The 10,986-nt window shown below is 29.9% G+C and overlaps 1 protein-coding gene across 3 annotated transcripts in view; it reads left to right on the top strand.

The window, feature by feature from the left end:
• Positions 1–334: 334 nt before the first annotated feature.
• LOC129960930 (alpha-1A adrenergic receptor-like) overlaps positions 335–10,986 on the top strand; it is a 130,603-nt gene continuing 119,951 nt past the window's right edge. For 2 of the 3 annotated variants that reach the window (XR_008783724.1, XR_008783723.1), the window contains exon 1: positions 335–423. The gene's annotated coding sequence lies outside the window, so the exon portion shown is untranslated. The remainder of the gene's footprint in view (positions 424–10,986) is intronic. The other variant, XM_056074681.1, reaches the window with a different exon arrangement.

Here is a 10,986-nt window from a genome sequence, read left to right as displayed (position 1 = left end):
GGATGCTCAAAGAAATAATTTTTGCCCATATTTCGAATCGCTTTTCCTCAGACAAACAAATGTAATTGGGCACTTTTTTTTTTGTTTTCCTTTCTTTTGACACTACAGTTTGTTCTTTTCTAGATGAAAAATCGCCAAACGGGTCGCGGAATTCAACCTCCAAACTGAGAAATTTATAAGCATGCGAGTGTGTATTTAGGCAGTTTGACAAATCTGGTATTGTTTTTCCGTCTTAAGACTTATCGAAGCTGGTTGTAAGACCGGGTTAGGAACAGGTGTGTAGTTTACAGTGGTGCGCGCATGGAGACGCGTTTTTCCGTCTTTCTGCCACTAGCGCTCGGAGGGGCCAGACGTCGCCAGACACTGCTCCTGCAGTGGATTGCATGCCTTTTGAAGTTAGCTTTTTGAAAACTTTTGACGGAGGTAAGGGTTTTTTCTTTAGAAACCCTAATGTTTTAGACTATTTTCGAAAATTTAGTTTTGGGGAGACAGATCGGCTGGGGCATGGATATTTACAGTCGAATCACTGCTTTTTTTTTTTTTTTCTCTCTATTACAGAATTTATTCCTTTGGCTGCAATTGATTTAAGAATGCAATACAATTGTTTCAAAATGAATAAAAATTATAGAAGCTTTTTTTTTAATATGATTAATTGCAGTTCAAAGAAAATTGATTACGAGTCTTTTACGTTTATCTTTTGTAGATTAAGTTTTCTTGAACATTTTGGCATTCTGTTACGGCAAATATAACTGAAACGGAGAGTTTCGTTTCGTATGCTTCTATATTTAGTAAATAAAGGGATGTCAGCAATTGAGATTTTCTGGAAATCTAAAAAATAAGTTCATTTATTAGTTGAATGAATTATAACAATTCAGTCTTCAAGAAGAATATAGAAATAATGGTAGCAATTGAACCATCACTTAAAGCCAGGAAAGTTGTTTGTATAAAATAGCGCATTAATAGAGGAGTATCATGATCGGTTGAGCGGCTGATGATTCAGTAACCCATGGAAACGGTGACTGATTGACACAGAGACTGCGGGGGAAGTTTACCGACGGGTGGGTGAGGGGGAGGGAGAAAGATAAATCTGACAGGGGGGCAAGCACAGTTTTCTAATTTAGTTTCGAAATAACTCATAATTATTTCTGCATTTAATTAAAGACATTTAAATATTAATTATCACATAAAATTATTCACCATCTTAATTTTCTGTTATTTAAATATTGACCAAAGTTTTTCTCCCATTTTAAAAAATTTTTCTAGGATATTTGTAAAAAATTGTTCGAAATTGCTTTTACTGACCATCAAAAAATTGTTAATATTTGAGTCGATTTTTAATGAGATACTTTACAAATTTATTTGCACAGAGATTTAATCCTTGAAAAAAATATAGTTTTATTACATTCTAGATTTTAGTTACATATAATATCGAAACGCAGGTTGTCACACTAAATAACCTTACACAGGAATCGTGGAAATATTGTTTTATTACCTCTTTCAATTTGTAATTAACAAGATGCTTAATCTTCTGAATCTTTTTTAATACTTATAAAATATTCCAATAATAACAAAAATGAACTAATCGAACAGGGCTATAGTAATTTATAAATGTTTAATATTGTATAATGATAGCATATGCAAAATAATAATAAAATAAAATGATGGAATTGAAAAATTCATAATTTTTTTTTCTTGTAGTTAATTTTCTTGAAAAAACAATACTTGTACTATATAATTATACAAAAAGAATTAAGGCGTAAGACACTTTCAACGCAAGAGAAAACATGAAGAAGATAGGTCGTATGTTTATTTTTATAAACACCTTCCAATTCAAAAAAAAAAAAAAAAAAAATCTTTGACAGCGACGCCCTAAAGAATATTAAAGCTTCCATAGCCTTCAGCAAAGAATTTTCACTGAAATTATTTCTCACAGATTCTTCCTTTTCTTTACTCTTACTTCTATGTTTGGAGCTACCCAATTTTCTTGTATTAAATTGGAATGTTTTGCACTTGTGTGTTTTTTAACGTAATCAGCGTGAAAGCCTTCATTAACAACGCATTCAACTTTGTATTAATTATGCTTGAACGACAGGTAATACTAAATGAACGGATGCATATTCTTATAATGGACGCTGTATAAAATGAGATAAATTTTCCAGAATTTTATGGTTTTTCTTAATACATTATATATGAATATTATTCATAGAATATATGAATATTCTAAGAATAACTATTTTATTCATCGTTTTATTAAGATATCTTAATCGAAAATCAGTTCAAAATTTTAATGCCCTATTAATGATATAGTTTTTGTCCTGAAGAGTAATTGAATGAAAAATTGGAGAAAGGGAAAAAATTGCATTAACCCTTGCATAGTCATAAGACTGAATATAGAATCTGAAAAATTTAAATACTAATTTATTTAACAAGTTTAGATCATGAATGGAAGATTTCTTTTAATGTGGCATCCAATATATTTATTTATTTTATCGTCAATTGCAATCGGTAAAATTCATCGATGAAATAATTACTGCTTAATAAATTTGATCCCAAAAAACAGATATTTAACTGTTAAATAAATCTAATTCACAATTTATTTATCTCGGCGATTTATAAAGAATTCAATTAATATGGAAACAGCAAAGCAGTTTTTCTTAGCTTGCATATTGTAAAACAGCGTCGGCAATAAGTTCCTCTGTTTAATAAAATTTTTTTTAATCATCAATTAAAATTTTCTTTTAATCAGGGAATTATCCTAATGGAATGAGCATAACAGATTAGAAAAACTTTCAAATTCATCACCGACGAAATAATGATAAAAGAATTGGATGAATAAAATGACGATACTTTTCCGAATTATTCAATGAATTCTGAATGAAAGAAAACAATCTTATCGCCCTATTTACATATATAAAAGGTTCATTTTTTCTAATAATTCCACCCAAAGTTGATTGAAATAGTAAATGAAAATAAAAATTTAATTTTTCATAAATCATGATGATATCTTAGCCAAATGACAAAGAACAATGGGCAAAAATTCAACTTATTTTAATTTTTTTTTTTTTTTTTTTTTTTTTTTTTTTGAAATCGAATAAACGACATCTGAACCAGATATTTGAAATTCTCGAACTTACAGTCGTCGACAACAGTCGCGGTGAGGTTTTAGTTGGCCGACCAAAAATTGTCAGCAAAATGCAACATCTTATTCATTTATCATCTTGTCAGTTATATTACCAAAAATAATACAAATTATAAGCTGGATAAAAGAATTTGTGTCAGATGTCTAAAACTCTGCGGACTTAATGTGGTCGGCACCCGTCACATTGATTTCTTAAACGGCAGACCAAAAAGAATCAGCGAAATGCGAAATCACTTTCACTACTGTCATCACTTGACAAAATGACTTATCACTATTTGACAAATGCGGTCATTCTGACATGATGGTAAATGTAGTCATTCAGTTACTAAGATATTGCTATTGTTTATAATTTATTAATTTTAATAAAATATGCAAAATAAATTTTAAGATTTTTAAATTACTTTATCACTTAATGCCCAGTTCTCCGCAGCAGTTCTGAAGTGGTGCAGACTTCTACAGTCAAAACTCTCATTTTTTCACCATTTTGAGTTATTGCGGGGGGGGGGGAGGAGCAAATGGTTGTCGACAGGGGGAAATTGACCCTCCTGCCTCTCCCATTAACGCCGCCTCAACACATGCATAATTTTTTTCCAGTATTTTTCTCTATTGTTTTATTTTCACCCTAAAATAACGCCTAGGAATCGCGTTCTAACGTTGCAAGTAATTTTAATTGCAATGTTTAAATGTACAAATTAAAAAAGAAAAAAAAATCATTTGTGTGCTCATTTTTTTACGAATAGGGCTTCATGTGTTAATCGCTAATAATATAAGAGTGACAACAATAAATAAATAAATGAATGAAACACACACACACACACACACACACAGCACACACAGACACTTGCTTTTTTTCCTCCTTCCGAATGTACATGTTTTTTACTTTGCTACACAAATTGCCAAAAATGATTAATTTATTTTCTACATATTCACTTCATTTATAGGTTCGAATACTTTGACCGCTAATGGTGAATTAAACAGCTGAGTAAAATTATTCAAACGATGGACTATCCCCACCCCCTCCTTTTTAGCATGACTATTAGACATTATGTTGTATTTTTTTTCCCTCCAGATAACTTTATTTTTACATTCATTACTTTCGAAATTTTCTTTTTTAGAAATCACTGTTTTAATAAATTCAGAATGTCTTTTCAGATGAAATTTTTTTTGGAAAATCGAGACAATTTTATACTATTAATTATCTCTTCTATAAAATATGTTACCAAGTAAAAGAGACTTTTAATAATGTGATTTTGGAAATATTTAATGCAGCATTTTTCGATCCAGGATATATGATAGAAAATATTAAGTTTTAAAGATGTGTATCTGTCTATAGAATAATAATTCATAACATATTAAATAATATATACTTTATTTTTTCATCTACCTAGGTATAGCATTTCATTTAATTTTTATATAAATTTTCGCATTCATATCTTTTATTTTGTATGCACACACAATTTTATTTAAAACAAATTTGAGGTCCGAGATTGATGAAATGTAAATTTTTTTCATAGTAAATTTTTCAGAAAAAGTATTTAATTGAAAAAAAGCTTTGTCTAGTACCAGATGTTTTATCTATGGCAGAATAAATAAATAAATTAATTAAAATCATTGGTGATTGTTTGAATTTTTTAAATTTTTTTTTGTGGGAAAACTACAGTTTTTCTCCACTTGTCTTGAAATATCACTTCAAGATGAGATTACAATGAAAACTACATTTTTGAGTTCGGTGACATAGAATATTGTTAATCTTGGTTAAATAAATGAACTGTTTTTCTTAACAAATTCATTGTCATATTCGGACCATGTATGTAATAAGATGATCCCTTAAAAACAGTAGAGAAAGGGTAATCTAATTCGATAGATGGTTTGGTGCAAGTTTGTTTTAGTGTTCTCGCCGTTTCTGTGGAATTTTTATTTCGGTAATATTTTCATATTAAATAATTACATATTTTTTGAACAAGCTTTTGCTGATGACCTGACACTTGTTACTTCTGGAGACACTCTTAGGAAACTCAGAGATATTTCTAATGGAATTTAATTTTAAATTTTTTTAAACAATCGATTTCTTTTTATAAGCATTAACATTCATACCTAAAACCACCCTTTTTTTGCAACCCGTTTTCGACAAGAAAAACTTTGTTAAAAATGTATTGCAATTTTTTAACTTCTCTAAGATATTTAGGATTAATAATTTTTTGACGCACATTTCAGTTGGATTTTACATGCATGCTTTTGAGGATATTTACATTTTGGAAGTGAGGCACTCATCTCTCTCTTATTAAGGGGTGGTACTATTCGGCTATTGAGAGTTTACTATATATTGCTAGATTATGTTATGGTGAGACGACTAAAGCCGTTAAATATTTAAAGAGTATTTTTTAAAACAATAAAATGCCTATTGCACACTGAATCTACTAACAGTTATTCCCCGTTGCTATTAACTGCATTGTTTATTTTTGTTAATATTAATATCTGTGCTGCAGATTTGGTTCTATTTTCACTTGAAATTTTGATTTTAAATTCGCTTGATTTAATTTATGCAATTAGGGATTTTGCGACAAATAAAAAAATTAAATTCCCGAAAAAATAAAGAAACCTATTTTTTAGGTATACACGTGGGTTTGTTGACAATATTGGGTTCACCATATATATTTTTAAAAATAAAATTTTTCAGCTGATTTATTGTTTTAAGTTGAAATGTAATTAATATGTTTTTCGGGCTTTCAAGTTTTAAATAGCTCCAAATCGCTGTCTAATTCCATTCTTAATGTAAAGAATGTCTTTGGCTAGTGGCGACATCGGCCTATCCTGAGTGAAAGTACATGCTTGCAAATCTGGAAATGACGCGGTGGACCCCTTTGCAATATTAGTTAATGATTTCAGTGGACTTTCTGATGTCGGCACCTCTTATTCATTTTGCAAGAAAAAAAAAAATCTTGTAACAAAATATTTTAAGAAACTGGTAACATTTTTGATTTGACTCGGCAACTGAACAAGGAGTTAAAAATGTATCTCAGTCCCTAATATTGAACTTTAACAAGCACTTGGTGCCTTTTATTACGGTCCTTTTATTTTTAATCGACTTCATATTTCTCAGTTCTTATGGAATTATTGATGATGTGGATCAGTGTACTTTCAATTGCATTTTTGCTTCTGAATTTCGTTTAATAAAAGGTCAAATGTCGTAACAATGTTTTAAACAACGAAAGGCCATTACACTGTGTAGTTATTTATTTTGAGTTTCAGAATATATGTGTTACTAAGAGATTTTTATTTCGTTTTCACATATATTTATTTTTAAATCGATATGTACAAGAATATGAAATGTATTTTCAAAAATAAAGCGTAAGTATCTTTTGTGTTGGTATTTTAATTATAAAATTACGAATGGCTCCTATATTTCTTTCAATATCATTAAAGTCTTTTTTTATATATCATTTGGAGGATTGTGGATTTTTCTTCTAATATTCAAAATTAAGATTATTTATAAACTTGCATAATATAAGAAAAATACATAATATATCTCTTTTTATGTATTTTTTATTTTTAAAATTCTATGTATTTTTTATTTTTAAAATTCTATGTAATTTTATTTTTTACTTTTTTTGTATTTTCATATTTGGTTTGTTTATTTTTGCGTTTTCGGCATGGTGTTTAATACCCCTAGCATTTGATGCTTTAAATCGGTTTGATTTGTGTTTTGTGTCATGTTTCTTTTTACCTTAGTATTTTTAACTGTTTTAATAGTTTTCCTTTTCTCCGTACTAAATTACACTTTGGCGAGTTTTAATTTGTAGCTATTTTTTATACACTGTGTTATTCCATTTATTTTATTTATTATGTTTTTACATATTTTAAAACTGATCACACACTATAATATTTTAAACGTTCTAAAATTTTAATTTTCCTCTTTTCTTTAAAAAATTTCCGTAATCCTTGCAATATTATAATACATTTTCTTCATCTTATTCCAATTGCACCACTTTGTGCCTTTTGGTCTCTCTCTTGCTGAAGTGCACTTTACTCGGATTGGAGGGGGGAGGGGATCAATTTATACTCTAAAATAGAAAGGAGGAGCTAATTTTTCTGAGTGTTAAAGAATGAATGAAAGGGTAACACTCAACATACTGCCTAGAGGAACGCTTTCAAGTTAATGAAAAAGACAGAAACTGTTGATACAAGTCGGTCTTTAAAAAAAAAAAATGATGAGATAAAAAGTTTGTCATAAAATGCAATAGCTAACTGCAGAACTGAAAGAGGGTCATAACACCAGGCTTTATCGTAAGCCTTTTCAATATCTATGAAAATAGAGGTTAAATACTTTCTCAGCACAAATGCTACTGCATTTTATTGCAAATGACTTATTGTCTCCAATTGTCAGATGATTTATCTTTACGAAAGCTTCTGTGAAACAACGATGTGCAGTTATTCAATTCTAGCCGATGAATGAGTAGGGCAGTGGCCCTTCTTTTAAGTGTTTTACTGGAACAACTTGTTAATGCAATAAGTCGATAGTTCGGTGGTTCCATTAGATCCTAATTTGATTTAAAGATCAGAATCGCAATATCTTCCTGCGACTGAAAATAAATTCAATCTAGATCAAAAAGACAAAAAATATTTGAGGGAAAAGGGGGGGGGGATTTCGAAGTTACATCCGGTCAGGAGTTGGTATTCTGTGTTGGCTTCGATAGCGTTTTTATCTAACTCATTTGTTTCAAAATGAGAATTGCATGCAACGATATGTCATGCATTGAAGTGTATTGACTATCGTTCAATGCAGGTTATAATATGCAAGTTAAGGACAGTAGGCTTTTAATAGATTGAATTAGACATTTAAAAAAGTGTTTAGCTGATATTATTGGCAACATCTTATGGTGTTGAATAAATGAGAGTATCAGTCTTCAGAATAAGGAAATTAAATTCTGATAAAGCCATTTAACTGCTTTCACTTTTTCCATAAAAATCTACTAGGCTTTGTGGATTTCTTTAAAGACAGGTATCGGATAGAATACTTTCTCTGCCTATGTCTTTGATTTGGAATAGCAAATGCCTTTTCTTATATAAATGCAAGAAGATTTTCTGTTGCTTGCCGACTAGTAAAAATATCACATTAATTTATTTTGTGCTCTTATGGTTTCACGGCAAGAATAATTCTACAAAGGTTTAAAAAGGTTACATAGGCTATAAGAATTATTAGGAATCTCAAAAATGTACTTGACAATGTACAAATGTATTCAAAAATGTAAAATGACTTGTGTAATGACATCATACACATCAACACAATCAATCCCAATTTCAGTGAATATTATCACTCCGAACTGAAAAAGTTAAGAACAGGAGCATTGTAAGACAGCAAATAGCGAGATTTAATGAGTAGAGTGTAATGTAATGAACGTTTGGGCTCATTAAAATATACTTTTCATCAGTATTCAGTAAACAAAGTAATCTGAAACGAACTGCTCAATCTTTTGTCTACAAGAGTTTGTGTCTGCATTTTCCCTCAAAGAATTGTGACCATTAAAATTACCGAGTAAAATGAGAAGTAGTGGAAGCTGATCAGCCAAAGAACTTAGTTGCGTGATTGTATCATGCGCACATAAATACATACAGCAGACAGTCTTAATGTGAATATGACCAATTACTACTTGTAAATATGTGCAAAGTACAAGTGGAGGGTTGGGGGGTAGTTATATGCACAGAAAATGTAAACACTGTTTAATGTGTATATTGTTAACTCTTCTAATTGCCGCACATGATAATGCTCTTACATTTTAGTACTTATTTAGAATTTAGGTAAGTTTCCTGTCAAGTAATATAACTCGAATGATAACCTTTAGGACTGATTTGATATCATCTAAATGACCAATGACAGCCCCAGGCAAAAAAATGCTAGCTTTAGATGCGTAACACTATATGGAATAGATTTTCTTTTTTCCATTTTATCTACAGGGAATGTTAATTGCTTCATGTTTCTAGTGGACATTTATTTGAATTAGATGCGGTAGCTATAAAAAGAGTGCCGCTGTCTCTGTCATAGATTAATTTGCTGGTAATTTTTACAATATCCTTTGCTGTTAGAGAGCTATTAGCAGGCAAAGAAAGATTTTTTTTTCTTTTAAGTCTTAATTTTTTCCAGGTTAATTTTTACTTCAAATAAGATTAAGAATTATAATTTCCGGAATATTTCTGTGACTCAATTTTGGAATGGGATTTTGAAGTTTGAGTTTTCGCAAGTTTACTCAAAACTTCAAGAGCAGATGTATACCTATTTACTTAGAAGTTGTTCTAGCATGTAAATAGAACTTAGAAGTTCTTGCAATGCTATTTAGATTCCATTGGAACTCTGAATTTTAATAGGTTTAGTAAGTGATGAACAACAGAAAATTTCCTGCTTTGCTGATGGGTCAAGCAACAATTTTTCTGGGTTCAGAAAAGGATAATTAAGCTTTATTTTGGTTAGCTGCGTTTACTTATCATATTTTATTAAGAAGTAAGAACGGGAGTATGCTTGATAAAATCCAGAATAATCAATGCATACGAAGATATCAGATACACATTTATTCATATCATTATCATAATTTGCACATTTTTCATGCGTGTAGAACTGTTAGCATTCTGTTGTGAAAATCAAAATCGTTAGTACTTGCAGCATCTAAGAGGATGCGGGACATATTTTTTAGCACTGAATTTTTTTATTGTGTGCTCATATGGACTTGGCTGCTTCTGGTGTAAGGAAAGTTAAGACAACATGTTTAGTCAATTTTTTAATGATATTTTTAGAAAGGAATAGAAATAATAGTATTGAAAAATGTATAATAGGTATTTTAAATATTTGAAAAATAAAAAATCTTTCTTTTTAGCCGAAGTCTGAAAGGAAAGGAGGGATGTTTTACGTTCTGGGTAAATTTTTCACTCATTTATAGTGAACTAACATAAATGTTCATTCAAAAATACGCCAAAAAGTTTTAGTTAATGATAAATAAAAGATATAATTTTACGCAATTTATGGATTTAAAAAAAAAGCCTTGTCAGATTCTAGAAATCCTGAAGGAACAAGAACTCCTTAAACGAAAGGTTCCTTTTGCATAACATATAGCTAAAGTGTCTTGCTTTATCCGACTTAAGTGATGAAACGCTACTTCATTTATAACAATAGACAGGTATACACTCAAGTGTAATCCAATCACGATTCAAAATTAAGTCAATTAAAGCGTACATGATGCATATCAGATGCGTCGTAACTTATACATTAAGAGAAAATACATTTATTTTTTCCATATAAAAATGAGTATCGTATTAATTGAAGCCATCTTCAAATTGTTAATTTAAGTAATTCTGAATATTTAAAAAAATGCATTCATAACTTATAATTATTTTTCTTCTAAAATTATAATCCAAGAATTAGGAGAATAAATATTCATTTTTTGCATAAAAAAGTGAAAAACATATTAATTAAAACTGTTTGTAAATTGTTAAATTAATTTGAAATAAATTAGAAAAAAAAATGTTAGCCCAGGATTGAAATCGGGTCTCCTGATTGCTACGACAGCGTCTTATCCTCTATACTATACGCGCCTCGGCAACGGCGACATATTATAAGTATATAAGCTATGCAGAAAGTTTGAGGGTCATTTTCTCGAAATTGACTGGCAATTGTGCTTTAATATTTTCGTGCGTGAATACTCTAAATGTATATTACCATTATACTAAATCTCATCCCGAATTCAGTTTTCAACCTAGTGCCCTCCCCGTAAGAAAATTTCTACTAATGATCAGATATTTGAAGAAGAAACATAATTTAGAATACACCCAGAAAGATAAATTGGTCAATTTATTGACCTTCT

This window comes from Argiope bruennichi, chromosome X2 (assembly GCF_947563725.1).
Source record: "Argiope bruennichi chromosome X2, qqArgBrue1.1, whole genome shotgun sequence".
NCBI classification, from domain to species: domain Eukaryota; kingdom Metazoa; phylum Arthropoda; class Arachnida; order Araneae; family Araneidae; genus Argiope; species Argiope bruennichi.
This window is presented reverse-complemented; position numbering and strand designations above follow the sequence as displayed.